Source organism: Nansenia antarctica (assembly GCF_963989245.1).
Source record: "Nansenia antarctica genome assembly, chromosome: 7".
Taxonomy (NCBI): Eukaryota; Metazoa; Chordata; class Actinopteri; order Argentiniformes; family Microstomatidae; genus Nansenia; species Nansenia antarctica.
Genome location: NC_137677.1, coordinates 12,107,885 through 12,120,711, shown reverse-complemented (window position 1 = coordinate 12,120,711; position 12,827 = coordinate 12,107,885). Strand labels below are relative to the sequence as shown.

At 44.7% G+C, this 12,827-nt stretch overlaps 1 protein-coding gene across 1 annotated transcript in view; it reads left to right on the top strand.

Moving 5' to 3' along the window:
* LOC308162397 (uncharacterized protein) overlaps positions 1-12,827 on the top strand; it is a gene marked incomplete at both ends in the record, with an annotated part of 93,302 nt that overhangs the window by 32,740 nt on the left and 47,735 nt on the right. The window lies entirely within an intron of this gene.

Here is a 12,827-nt window from a genome sequence, read left to right as displayed (position 1 = left end):
CTTCTTTGCGCTCTTCCTAACGTATTTGGCGCTCTTCTTTGCGCTCTTCCAAACGCATTTGGTGCTCTTCCTCGTGCTCCTACTCTTCACCTGCAACACAACAGAGTTCAGATCGTCACATTCTGGTCAACTTGTTACGTGAAGTCAAAGTAGCTTCAGACACAAAAAGTAGCTTCACATAAAAAACGGATTAAAAGGATGAAAATCTGTCTGACTGAAAATCTGTCTGACTGAACAGTGTTATACAGTACTAGACTGCTCTTCACAGTCTATATACTGAGCTCTCAGGTCTTCTGACGCTGGTTTTCTCTGTGTACCACAAGTACAAAAGAAGAGATTTGGTGAGGCTGCATTCTCATTTTATGCACCCAAATTGTGGAATGCACTGCCAGTTTACATTAGGGATGCAACCTCAGCAAATATGTTCAAGTCAAGACTAAAAACCCATCTTTTTAATATTGCCTTTAAATGACTAAATAATTCAATTAAGATTATATAATGATTGGAGCACTTTGAGCTGCAACGTTTGCAGGAAAAGCGCTATACAAGCGTGATTACGTCATAATACATTGCACACAGTGGCGGCCAATCAGAGACCTGTAGACCATCTTCATGTGGCCCGCCGAAGAAAAATGTTTTTTTTATTTTTATGAAAAATATTTAAAAATATATATTTTAAATAAATACTTCATTTATGACTGTCTTGTATCACGTTGGTTATTACATATTAAGGGTTTTAACCATTCCGTTTTTTTTTAAACGACAAGGTGTATTACCCCCAAGAATAAGGTGACACCTGGTAGATTTAGGTCTAAAATAACAATGCAATTGTAATTAATTGATAGTAAATTAGAAAGAGTACAAATTGAATCATTTCGTGATTAAAAGAGTCCAGTGTTGAGTTATATTCGTGCATAGATGTATGCAGCTAATTGCTAGTCATATGCAGCTGATCACAATGTAATATTTTGGCAATGATTAAACATTTTAGAGAGAGGCTCATGATGAACAAGATTCAGCACTGGAGCAGTTCGGCCTCAAGGAGATCCAGTCACATAAACACAGTAACACATTAATGAAATGGTTACCTCTGTTTTGTTTGGCATTGTCAATGCAAATGTGAAAACGCTTTTGAACGGTAGAGAGTCGTTTTAGTTGAACCTGTTGCAGGTGTCATAAACGTGTGTGTGTGTTAGACAGGTGTGTGTGTGTGTGTGTTAGACAGGTGTGTGTGTGTGTTAGACAGGTGTGTGTGTGTGTGTGTGTGTTAGACAGGTGTGTGTGTGTTAGACAGGTGTGTGTGTGTGTGTGTGTTAGACAGGTGTGTGTGTGTGTGTGTGTGTTAGACAGGTGTGTGTGTGTGTGTGTGTGTTAGACAGGTGTGTGTGTGTGTGTGTTAGACAGGTGTGTGTGTGTGTGTTAGACGGTGTGTGTGTGTGTTAGACAGGTGTGTGTGTGTGTGTGTGTGTGTTAGACAGGTGTGTGTGTGTGTGTGTGTGTGTTAGACAGGTGTGTGTGTGTGTGTGTGTTAGACAGGTGTGTGTGTGTTAGACAGGTGTGTGTGTGTGTGTGTTAGACAGGTGTGTGTGTTAGACAGGTGTGTGTGTGTTAGACAGGTGTGTGTGTGTGTGTTAGACAGGTGTGTGTGTGTGTGTTAGACAGGTGTGTGTGTGTGTTAGACAGGTGTGTGTGTGTTAGACAGGTGTGTGTGTGTGTTAGACAGGTGTGTGTGTGTGTGTTAGACAGGTGTGTGTGTGTGTGTGTGTGTGTTAGACAGGTGTGTGTGTGTTAGACAGGTGTGTGTGTGTGTGTGTTGGACAGGTGTGTGTGTGTGTGTGTTAGACAGGTGTGTGTGTGTTAGACAGGTGTGTGTGTGTTAGACAGGTGTGTGTGTGTGTGTGTTAGACAGGTGTGTGTGTGTGTGTTAGACAGGTGTGTGTGTGTTAGACAGGTGTGTGTGTTGGACAGGTGTGTGTGTGTGTTAGACAGGTGTGTGTGTGTGTGTTAGACAGGTGTGTGTGTGTGTTAGACAGGTGTGTGTGTGTTAGACAGGTGTGTGTGTGTGTTAGACAGGTGTGTGTGTGTGTGTTAGACAGGTGTGTGTGTTAGACAGGTGTGTGTGTGTTAGACAGGTGTGTGTGTGTGTGTGTGTTGGACAGGTGTGTGTGTGTGTTAGACAGGTGTGTGTGTGTTAGACAGGTGTGTGTGTGTGTGTGTGTGTTAGACAGGTGTGTGTGTGTGTGTTAGACAGGTGTGTGTGTGTGTGTTAGACAGGTGTGTGTGTGTGTGTGTGTGTGTGTGTTAGACAGGTGTGTGTGTGTTAGACAGGTGTGTGTGTGTTAGACAGGTGTGTGTGTGTGTGTGTGTTAGACAGGTGTGTGTGTGTTAGACAGGTGTGTGTGTGTGTTAGACAGGTGTGTGTGTGTGTGTGTGTGTTAGACAGGTGTGTGTGTGTGTGTGTTAGACAGGTGTGTGTGTGTGTTAGACAGGTGTGTGTGTGTTAGACAGGTGTGTGTGTGTGTGTGTTAGACAGGTGTGTGTGTGTTAGACAGGTGTGTGTGTGTGTGTTGGACAGGTGTGTGTGTGTTAGACAGGTGTGTGTGTGTGTGTGTTAGACAGGTGTGTGTGTGTTAGACAGGTGTGTGTGTGTGTGTGTGTTAGACAGGTGTGTGTGTTAGACAGGTGTGTGTGTGTGTGTGTGTGTGTGTTAGACAGGTGTGTGTGTGTGTTAGACAGGTGTGTGTGTGTTAGACAGGTGTGTGTGTTAGACAGGTGTGTGTGTGTTAGACAGGTGTGTGTGTGTGTGTGTGTTAGAAAGGTGTGTGTGTGTGTGTGTGTGTGTTAGACAGGTGTGTGTGTTAGACAGGTGTGTGTGTGTGTGTGTGTTGGACAGGTGTGTGTGTGTGTTAGACAGGTGTGTGTGTGTTAGACAGGTGTGTGTGTGTTGGACAGGTGTGTGTGTGTGTTAGACAGGTGTGTGTGTGTGTTAGACAGGTGTGTGTGTGTGTGTTGGACAGGTGTGTGTGTGTGTTAGACAGGTGTGTGTGTGTGTGTTAGACAGGTGTGTGTGTGTTAGACAGGTGTGTGTGTGTTAGACAGGTGTGTGTGTGTGTTAGACAGGTGTGTGTGTGGGTTAGACAGGTGTGTGTGTGTGTGTGTTAGACAGGTGTGTGTGTGTGTGTTAGACAGGTGTGTGTGTTAGACAGGTGTATGTGTGTGTGTTAGACAGGTGTGTGTGTGTGTGTGTTAGACAGGTGGGTGTGTGTGTTAGACAGGTGTGTGTGTGTGTGTGTGTGTGTTAGACAGGTGTGTGTGTGTGTGTGTGTTAGACAGGTGTGTGTGTGTGTGTTAGACAGGTGTGTGTGTTAGACAGGTGTGTGTGTGTGTGTGTGTTAAACAGGTGTGTGTGTGTTAGACAGGTGTGTGTGTGTGTGTGTTAGACAGGTGTGTGTGTTAGACAGGTGTGTGTGTGTGTTAGACAGGTGTGTGTGTGTGTTAGACAGGTGTGTGTGTGTTAGACAGGTGTGTGTGTGTGTTAGACAGGTGTGTGTGTGTTAGACAGGTGTGTGTGTGTGTGTGTGTGTGTGTGTGTTAGACAGGTGTGTGTGTGTTAGACAGGTGTGTGTGTGTGTGTGTGTTAGACAGGTGTGTGTGTGTGTGTGTGTGTGTGTTAGACAGGTGTGTGTGTTAGACAGGTGTGTGTGTGTGTTAGACAGGTGTGTGTGTGTGTGTGTGTGTGTGTGTTAGACAGGTGTGTGTGTGTTAGACAGGTGTGTGTGTGTTAGACAGGTGTGTGTGTGTGTGTGTGTTAGACAGGTGTGTGTGTGTGTTAGACAGGTGTGTGTGTGTGTGTGTGTGTGTGTGTGTGTGTTAGACAGGTGTGTGTGTGTGTGTGTTAGACAGGTGTGTGTGTGTGTGTGTTAGACAGGTGTGTGTGTGTGTGTGTTAGACAGGTGTGTGTGTGTGTGTGTGTGTGTTAGACAGGTGTGTGTGTGTGTGTTAGACAGGTGTGTGTGTGTGTGTGTGTGTTAGACAGGTGTGTGTGTGTTAGACAGGTGTGTGTGTGTTAGACAGGTGTGTGTGTGTGTTAGACAGGTGTGTGTGTGTGTTAGACAGGTGTGTGTGTGTGTGTGTGTGTGTGTGTGTGTGTGTGTGTTAGACAGGTGTGTGTGTGTGTGTGTGTGTGTGTGTGTGTGTGTGTTAGACAGGTGTGTATGTGTGTTAGACAGGTGTGTGTTGTTCTTTAAAAAATTAATTACAATTAGTGACATAATAAAACATACAATCCAAGGGGCATAGAACAAAGATAAACAAAATAATATAAGAATGACTATAAGATTTTTAAAAGTAAATACATATATAATATGTATAATGTAAATATATATTCATACTAAAATATGCTAGCCTGCCTATTATTAGACTGTCCTACACGCAGTTCCTTACCGTCTGAGTAATCATAATTCCGGTAACTCCGTTGATAGCCGGGAACTCCGTTGATAGCCGGTAACTCCGTTGATAGCCGGTAACTCCGTTGATAGCCGGTAACTCCGTTGATAGCCTGTAACTCCGTTGATAGCCGGTAACTCCGTTGATAGCCGGTAAATGTCACGTAAATGTCACATCGGAGTGTCTCGATCGATGTCTCGTTCAAGACTGACGCCCAGCTGCACAAACATCAGCTTTGACAGTGGTATGGTTTTGACGTCATAGTGCCATAACCGGGAACGCTGAGACTATTGTTGTGGTTACCATGGTTACTGTGCGAAGTCAGATTTGCGAGGCCTTTTATTAATTTTAATTTAATTTTAATTTTGCCATTTAGCACACGCTTTTAATCCAAAGCGATTTACAATTAGGAATTACAGGGACATTCCCCCTGGAGTAACTGAGGGCTAAGTGCCTTACTCAAGGGCACACTAGTAGCGGTGGTGTTTCAGGCGGGATTTGAACTCACAACCTTCCGATCACAAGTCCAACTCACTATCCACTAGACCACCACTACCCCCCTTATAATGATGTAGGCTACTATTATAACCGCACCGATATATTGCAAGAAATGCGCTCACACGCTGTGCTGATAGACAATAGAATATCTACTTATTTAGATAGTTTACAACCATGTTTGTTTCATTTCAAACCTTTTATACTCGTAAAGGATTAGGATTTAGGATAAAACAGTCATCATACCCAACATTAAATACGCACAAGCCATTATTGACATGAATAGAGATGTTACTCACCACCATGTAGGCCTATCCTTTATGTTGAAAAGCTTACAGCAAAAGCAAAAAGACATGTCCCGTTTTTGAGTTTTTTTCCCCATTTGGTAGTTTTCGGAGAAATAAAGCTTCACTAAAGTTTCTGTTCTCATTATTTTTAGGATAACTAAATCCAGGTTTCATCTTTGGGGGACCTCTTCTAATGATCACATCTGTAACTGTAGAGTCCATATGTACCGGCCAATTACCAGGATCATCATACAATCAATCGGTTCCGGTCATAGGGTGGGAAAATCCGGTACCTACACCGTGCTACTAGCATTGCTAGTGCTAGCAGTAACCAGGGCCGGCGTGAGGTGATTGGCCGCCCTAGGCAAACAAAAACAGTGCGCCCCAAATGCTAAATAGCAAAGCAAGACAACTTATTGCGGCTGACTATCGATCCAATCGTAAAAACAGCCGCGGTGGGCTAAGTAGCTCAGGGTTTCCATACTGACTGAGGGACTCTGTATCATTTTACTCACGTTATTAATGTGATACAAAACTTTGTGCCACACAATAATGCTCACAGTAAAGGGCGCTGATATAATCTCTTTAGAGAGGCTTTTGGCTTCTGTCGCTGTCATGCCATCTCTTTTCTCCAGTGAATGATCCACAAGTGCTTCCAAAGCAGCGTGCACTTCATGCAGCTGATACAGTAACACTTTCACACTGTCAATGCGAGATTCCCAACGTGTGTCTTGAGAGGGGTTTGACGGTCAGCTTAGAGACATTATCTTTCAATATGGACCATCGAGCAGTCGAAGAGCTAAAGATGACATAAACTCTTTGTAGGATTCCAAAGAAAGAGACAGACTGCACACTGAGGACTTAGCAGCATCGGAAACAACTAAGTTTAATGTGTGGCTGCCGCACGGCATGTAGAGAGCTTTTTTGTTTAGATCAATGATTCGTTTTTGCACTCCCTGTTTTTTACCTTTCATGTTACTCCCGTTGTCGTAACTTTGGCCTCTACATTCTGTGATGTCCGGACTGGACTTGTAAGTAATAATAGTAGATCGAGAACGTGGTCCATCAAACGCAGGTTTATTCTTTACAGCATGAGTATAGCAGCAAACTACTCAACATAACTTCTCAGCATGAATGAGTATGGCAGCCATCTACCCAGCATACACTTCAACTTCCTCCTTAGTCTAACACGTGATTCCGTCTTAAAGGGCAGGACACAACATTTCCCCCTTTCTGGAAAAGAGTTACTTGTACTAACAACAAGGCAAGCAAAAAATGAAATGGTAGATTCAGCATGTATAAACAAAACAATATCACATTACCCAATCAATATCACATAAGGAAACTTAAATATTATTAATCTAGGTAATGACAGTCTAATACAATAACACTAGACCAAAGTAGTGCAAACAGTATAAGTGCAACAATCCCCATACAACAGGAATACAATTCAACAACTGTCAGTGACCCATTATTAGGCTATTCAAGAGACATAGTCCTTTAGCCATCCAGACCTCTGGATATTACGTCTAGGCCTGGGTGAATGATCAACCACAGGCTCTACAGTGTCTCCGTCTGTGGTTGCGGCAGTGTCTGGGAAAGCAGTGAGATGAGAGGCATTCCAAGTCTTTCCATCACTCAGAATGTATGTGCTGTCCCCCACCTTCTTGCTTATGGTGAGAGGATCACTGTACCTTCTGTGACCTTTCATCACATGCAGAGGATTCTTAACCCGCACTTTGTCCCCTTTTTGAAAAGCAGGAGGACGTGCACCACGTTTGGCATCAGTGTAGGCCTTCATCTTGCGCTGTCGTTCACTGACTCTGTGGCGAATGTTCATCGTCGCCGGAGTACACTCAGGAGCAGGAGGTAACAGAGTCAGCTTGGTTCGCATGGGCCGACCGTGGAGCAGTTCAAAAGGAGATGAACCAGTAGTGGCATGAGGAGTGGCACGGTAGACCTGGAGAAAGTCTACCACAGCTGGTTTCCAAGGCTGATGTTGCTGAATGGCCAGCTGGATGATTTGTTTCAGCACCCGATTGAACCTTTCTATGGCCCCATTAGCAGCAGGGTAGTAGAGAGAAGATCGGCTGTGTGAGATTTGTCTGTCTTTCAGGAAGGATGTGAATGATGCAGACGTAAACTGCACACCGTTGTCAGTGACAATGTTCAGCGGGTTCCCATGCCGGCTGAACACAGATGACATAAAGGCAAGCACAGTGTTAGTAGTGATGTCTCGGGTGAAGGCTACCTCAGGCCATTTACTAAAGTAGTCAGTCATTGTAACAGCGTATCTGCAGTCTGGAGCAGCTGTTTCGAATGGGCCGACTATATCCATGGCAACCTTTTGCCATGGCCCATCAGGAAGTGGTACAGGAGCCTCAGCGATGGCCTGTATGCGTACAGTGTCTGGAAGCAGACCATCAGCAGAGACAGTGTGACCCAGGAATGGTAGACTGGGCTCACGGAAACGGCATTTGTCGTTATTAAGCTGCAAGCCAGCAGATTTCAGACGTTGCAGGGTAACTTTAAGAGCCTCGTCATGTGTGTGCCTGTCACTGCCATGTATGATGACATCATCAATGTAGTACTCCACACCCGGCAGGTCAGCGAGAATGATGCTCATCATCTTCTGAAAGGCAGCTGGCGCTGATGCCAGTCCATATGGCACACGGCAGAACCGATACAGTCCATCATGGGTGATGAATGCCGTTAGGTCGCGTGACTCCTCAGCAAGAGGCACCTGGTAGTAGGCGTTAGCCAGGTCAATGGATGAGAAGATGGTGGAGCCTTTCAGGCTGGAAAGGAGCTCATCCATATGAGGCAGTGGAAAGGCGTCAATAATGACCGCCTTATTGGGCTCACGCAGATCGACACACATCCTTATTTTTCCAGTTTCCTTTTGTATGACGACAATGGGGGACACCCAAGCAGAGGCGTCGACAGGTTCGATCACTCCAGCAGCGAGTAAGCGCTTCAGTTCATCAGAAACTGCGTCTCTGACAGACAGCGGTAGCCGGCGCAGCTTTTGGCGTACCGGTGTGACAGAGGAATCGACCTTCACGCGGTGCACAAAGTTTTCTGCACACCCTACAGCAGCGGGAGCAGATGCAGTAGTGCACTGGAGCACAGGAGTAGGCAGAGATGCAGAGTCATTAGGAGGCACCACTTTGTTGTTTGCAATATGCACACTTAACACAGTCATTAGGTCCCTCCCCATCAGTGAGGTCCCCCTCTCCACAATGAAGAAGGTACCTGGAGCAGTGCGGCCATGGAGAGAAACATCAGCAGACATGCACCCCAGCACTGGAATGCTGGTTTTAGAGTAAGACACCAGCCTGGCAGTCGGTTCAGTAAGTGGAATGTTTTTAAAGTACTGTGCGTAGATGCTCTGTGGCAGTATAGAGACAGATGAACCAGTGTCAACCAGCAATTCCACTTTACTGGACTGTGAGTGTTCTGAAATAATCTCCACAGTGCATGTGATCTTATCACTATTACGTGCAGAATGTTCAGTATATAACACTGTAAATTCAGGGAGATCAACCTCACTTACCTCCTTGGTGTGTGTCTGTGTACTGCGACACACCTTGGCAAAGTGACCCACTCTGTTGCATTGTCTGCATGTAACTGATGCAGCTGGGCAGTTAGTTGCATTAGCTAAATGTCCACCTGATCCACAGCGGTAACATGTTTTCCGCTGTGAAGCCTCCCCAGGCTTTGTACGCTTACCCCACTGTCCCCCTTTTCGTTGTGGAGTGTGCTGCACCGCCTGCACAGATGCAGCCCGCGGCTCACAGAAGGCCTTAGCTTGCTCCGTAGCAGCCTCAATCTGTGTAGCAGTTGTCATGGCCCTTTCCAGTGTAAGTTTATTGTCCATCAAAAGTCTTTCACGGATCCGCGGGTTGTGTAGATGTTCCACTAGCTGATCACGGATCGCCTCATCCGCACGATCGCCATAGTCGCACGTAGCTGCAAGTTCACGTAGTGCAAACACATACTGAAGGACCGTTTCATTCTGCATCTGTACTCTCTTACGGAAAGCATGGCGTTCAGCAACAGTGTTTGTCTTGGGCACAAAGTACTCCTCCAACGCAGTCATTGCAGTATCGTAGTCTGCACCTGTGTTCGGGAGCGAGTAGAAGAGACGCTGTCCCTCGGTGCCCAGGCAGTGTAGTAAGACGGCTCTACGCCGTGCAGCAGGCCAAGCATTACCGCTAGCATTGATGACCAGCAAATAGTTCTCAAAAATTTGCCGCCATGTCTTGAATGGAATGGTGGGCTCACCAGGCGCAGGCAGGAAAAAACAGGGAAACGGCACGTTTACAGCCATTGTAAAAAACTAGTAAACTCCGATTACTCGTCGCCAATTGTGATGTCCGGACTGGACTTGTAAGTAATAATAGTAGATCGAGAACGTGGTCCATCAAACGCAGGTTTATTCTTTACAGCATGAGTATAGCAGCAAACTACTCAACATAACTTCTCAGCATGAATGAGTATGGCAGCCAACTACCCAGCATACACTTCAACTTCCTCCTTAGTCTAACACGTGATTCCGTCTTAAAGGGCAGGACACAACACATTCCTTTATGTTGAGACCCAGTTTTTCCAAATGGCCCAAGAAAGTATCGCACAGTGCTTCGCCTGTTGTGGACCCACATTGGATAAATCCAACAAAGTGTTCGGCAATCGAAACGTCAGCAGAGTCACAGTTCACAACGCGTAAAATGACTGACATCTGTTCAACATGGCTAACGTCGGGCGTACAGTCCATAATCACAGCATCATATTTTGCACTGTGAACCTTTTCAGTAATGGCCCGAATAACCATTCCTCCAATCTGCACAATCAGTTCGTTCTGAATATCCTTGCTTAGGTAATGACTGGTTATTTCATTTCTCTCAATCCGTCTTAAGTGTTCACTCATAACTGGGTCATGTTTAGCCATCAGCTCCACCTGTCCTAAGAAGTGCCCATTGGAGGGCCCGTGCAGTCTGTCTGTTGTCCCACGAAAGGCCATGTTACGTTCAGCTAAATGACAGATGATGCTGATAATTCTGGATAGCACTTCGCTCAATCAGTTATGTTTTTCCATCCATTATATCCATCTTTTGACAGACTGATGTCTCGTTTCCCAAATAATAAGCAACAAAAGCACACAAAAAAAACTATCCGTAGATTCAGAGTCCACTATCCACGACCGTTTTATTTTCTCGCCATTTTTAAGCTCCATGAAATAGTACTCCTTTCTAAATCGCAGAGGAGGGGTGTCATTATTTTGGGGGGAAATATGGTCTATCAGCTGCTGTGGGCCTCTTTTAACAAGCTCTGTAACAGAGTCAGAGATTCTGTTTGGCCATAGTGCGGGATCATCAGATAATCGTAGGCCTACTAAAGGCAAGGCATCAACGTCTGTCCCACCTTCTGCTGCTTTCTCAGACTCTCTCTCCTCTTCACAATGTTCGCCCTCTTCATTTAGCTGGCCCTCATCTTTGCTATCACTCAGTTCCTTCTCCGTCTCCTCTTCAAGCGGTCTCTCTCTGCTGCTATGGCCGCTCTCTGCCTGCTCAATTTCGCCGCCATCCCCAGCAACAACAGGTGTCACGCGCTCTTAATTTTTTTTGTTAATTTTGGATGGGATTCCAATGCCTGTGTCTTTTGAAGCGCACGCCGCCGAAATTGCGCACCGCTGGGTTTTGACCGTTTCATTTTTCGTGTTTCGTTTGTAATCGTTTCTCACTTTTTTCAGTAGGCTAGGATATTTTTCTGGTGAGTTTTGTTGTTGTTTACTCTTGATTTTTTCATTAACCTGTAACCTGAGGGGCGGCGGCCAATGCTCCAGGGCGCCCCTAGCGGCTCGGCGCCCTAGGCAATTGCCTTGTATGCCAAGCGCATGCGCCGGGCCTGGCAGTAACGTTAGCTTCTTCGGTGCTAACGGGAGCCTCACTTGTTTTTAGAAATAGTTTGAACGAACCTCTAAGCGAGGTCCTGAAGCTTTCCTTTCTTTTAGTTTAATTATTTTTTTCAGCACCCGATTAACATTTTCTTCCTCGGTCTCGTTCCCTCGGCATTTTGTACGTTGCACTGATTAAGCAGTCACTATGCACAACAAGTGTCAACGCACGCCCAAAATTCACGTTTCACGTAAGGTGTCACATAGGGGGAAATTACTTTTTATATATATATATATATATATATATATATATATATATAAGGACTGTTGCTAAGAATCTCCCTGTCCTCACAGTCTACAGGTATGCTAGATTTTAGATATGATTGACTATGATTATCACATGTGTGAACATTTAGAAATGTATTAAAGGCAATAATAATAATATGGTCCCTTGCCTGTCGCTTTGGAGGGCCTCGCCAGCCAGGTACATTAATAATATGATTTTTTGAGGGACCCCCAATTGTTGTATTTGTTATTATTATTATTATTATTATTATTATTATTAATTACAATGTACAATACAAATACAACAATTGGGGGTCCCTCAAAGAAGGCCTCATTCAGACCCAGGAAAAACCCTGGTATGTACTGTATAACATGATAGGCATCTATGAGCAATGCACTGTATATAAGATGATGACCACTGGTCTTTCTGCTGCTGACCAAGGTGCTGAGTCCTGTTGATGGGGCCCAATTTTTCTTTTAGACTCTGTAGGCTACTGTATTTGTTTATTAAGACTTACATAAATATGATATATTGTCTGAATTTGTCTTGTTTTATCAAATGTTCCAATTATTTTCATTTCTTGTGCTGGTTTATTGTGAACATCATGTAAAATTGCAGGAAACTAGCACAAATAATTGGGTGGGAGAGAGGGGCCGCCGCTGCCAAAACGTGCAGTTTTGGGTCGCTCCACCGCCAAAAAATCTCACTCCAAACTTTTGGTGAAACTTGGCAGCCCTTAAGGCTTTATTGAAACGATGTTTAACTTATGATTTACTAGCACTGGCGCCCCCACCCCGCCCTTGGGCCCGTGGTGGTCGTGGTCCCGAGGAGCGGGGCCCCTACTGCGAGGGGTGTCCCTTATTTCTAGCCACAGTACTTTTCTCGTTCACTTTAAATTACAATCTGTACTCGCGCCACTGTTGAATCTGCAGGCGGGCAGATTTCTTAATACCCTGGCAACACATTATGGCTGAAATTATATGATTGGATAAAAGCTCTAACAGCCCTCCAAATGGCTGGAAGCAGCGCAACCAAGAGGAACGCTATGAAATGAAGAGAATAGAGAATAAACATTTTCTTTATTATGCAGTGAGGTACATGTGCGGTTTTATTCACATCGTGGCACATACAACGGTTGGGATCCTAGATCATATTTGATTGTGGATGCGAAATCGAATGTCTTCCTGATCATAGAAAGATTTACTACTAGGATCAGTACACCCATCTTACCGCTAGACATCAGTTCTGTAATTCAGTATTTTATTTTGTTATTACACATTTCCTGAAATTAATGACTTACACACGTTTGACAATCATATTTAAAATCATCAAGATAATGTTCCTCTTGAATAATGGCATTTGTAAAGAATAATGTGGGTTAGCTCTATAAATAAATGTGACATTTAATGTACATGCA